This window comes from Arachis ipaensis, chromosome B07 (genome assembly GCF_000816755.2).
Source record: "Arachis ipaensis cultivar K30076 chromosome B07, Araip1.1, whole genome shotgun sequence".
NCBI lineage: Eukaryota > Viridiplantae > Streptophyta > Magnoliopsida > Fabales > Fabaceae > Arachis > Arachis ipaensis.
In genome coordinates this window covers 109,357,153-109,359,590 of record NC_029791.2, presented here as the reverse complement: position 1 = coordinate 109,359,590, position 2,438 = coordinate 109,357,153, and positions in this window count along the sequence as shown.

Here is a 2,438-nt window from a genome sequence, read left to right as displayed (position 1 = left end):
TCCGGAAACTCACACACTACTGGAATCTGATCCAACCTTTGATCATCACCCGAAACACCCGCGGTTAACAACAGAATACCCTGACATTCGATTCCAGAACAGTTCACCCTCATCGAATTCAAGTAATAATTATTTACCACGACCGGCCCTTCTGTATCTTCCGGCATAAAGTACACCGACTTTGTAGAACAATCAAGCAGGACATGGTTCTCAGATAACCAGTCCAATCCCAACATAAGATCAGGACCGATCATCGGTAAGCAGATTAAATTATGGACAAAATCACGCTGCTTGAACCTGAACGAAACTTTCGGGCATCCTAGCCTAGTTACCATGGCTTCATGGGTAGCATTATGTACCTTTAAGTCATAACCTAAGGTTACGATCTTCAATCCTAACTCATGGGCTTTCTCAAATGAAATAAATGAATGCGATGCTCCCGAATCAAATAAAGCATTTAAAGTTTGACCAGCCATTTCACAGTTACCTCGAATGAGTGTCTCGGATCCCTCTACACCCACAGCTGAGGTGGTGAACACTCGACCAGTCTGTTGTGCTTTCCCAGCACCTTGCTTTTGCTTCTCCGGACAACTTGCGGCTTTATGCCCCGCCTTTCCACAATTGTAGCACAAACCCCATCTGGCCTTGCATGGTACACCCGGATGGTGACTTCCACACCTAGTACAAGCTTGATCATTTTGAGGCTGCTTCCCAAACCTTTTTCCTTGGGAGTTGTTGTTGTTGGGCCTCCTAAAAGAACCTCCCCTCTTGAAGGACGGACCTCTAGGTGCAAAGCTCTTCCCTCGATTCTGTGAAAATGATCCTTTGTGACTTTCTCTCTCAGCGGTTGCCCTCTTCACACACTCTTCAGCAACCCTACACTTGTTCACCAACTCGGAGAAAGTCCTAATCTCCATTGGCCCCACCGAACCGAAAATATCGCTCCGGAGTCCTCCTTCGTACTTAACACACTTCCATTCCTCATATTCCACCGGAGTCCCTTGACACATACGAGAGAATCTAAACAGCTCCTCAAACTTGTTAGTATACTCAGATACGGACATAGTACCCTGCTTCAGCTGCAACAACTCAAGCTCCTTGGCCGTCCTAGTAGAAGTCGGAAAGTACTTCTTATAGAACTCCTCTTGGAAGACATCCCAGGTGATATAATCATCACCATACTGCAGGAGACGACGGATACCTTGCCACCAATGCGACGCTTCACCTGTGAGCATATAAGTAGCGAACTCGACACGCTGTCCTTCAGTACCACTTGTGCTTGCAGTGCTCGCTCTATAGCCTGAAACCATGTATCGGCCTCAGTCGGGCTAGTAGTTCCCTTGAACTTAGGTGGATTAACCTTCAAAAAGTTCGCCAGTGTCATCGGGCCCTGAACTCCACTCCGTCATTACCGTGGTTGTTCATCTGTTGACCAAGAGCCTCAACAGTGGCTTGCATAGCAGCAGCCATGTTCTCCATCGCAGTCATAAAGTTCACCGGGTCATTAGGGTTAGTCTTCGGCGTACGAGTATTATTACGACTCCTCCCACGACCTCTACCGCGTCCACGAGGCGCCATCTGGTTCCTATACACACCAAACAATCAATATTAAGTTGATCAGTCTCAATATCGGAAGTTTAGTGCTTCAAAGTCCCAAATGCATGCTCATGAACGTTTATGCCAACTATATCAAGTAGATATACTAACAGCACATAACACACATACAGAGAATGCACAGAAGCATAGTCAGTCCATTCCTCAGGCTCTACAGGAACGAACTGCTCTGATACCATAATGTAACACCCTACCATACAGAGTCTTATGCTTAAGTCATAATTCAGAGATGGCAAGGTATTACGACCTCTAAAACAAAAATTTAGTACGTATAGTAGTATGAATAATTGATTATAACTAGGAGCCTTTGTAGAAAAAGGGGTAAACAAAAACCGCAACTCGAAAGCGCAACACTCCGATCGATAACGTAACGAACAAGGATAAACCAACGCGAGATAACATATATACAGAGGAGTGTCAAAAACAGGAATATCAAAACTCAAAACCCGGTTGCGAAGATAACCGGTCCGAGCATAGCAATATATACATATGATAAAATAAGGAAACCCCAAAGGAAACCCAAAAGGACACAAATACAGAAATCTAATCTCCAAAATCCCCCTCTAGAAGGAGTCATCACAGTGTATTATTCAATGGAGATAAAAGTATCTAAAAAAGATATATAAATCAAAATAGAGTCCCGAGAACAAGGATCTTCGCTAATCCAGAAGTCTCCAGCATGCCTTAACGAGAAGCCTCGCGTCCTGCATCTGAAAACCACAAAATCCGCATGGATGAGAATCAGAGGTCCCCAGTACGGTAACAGCTTCCACATATATAATACATAATAATAGAGGAAAGCCGAAGGCAATCCTAGAACTTCC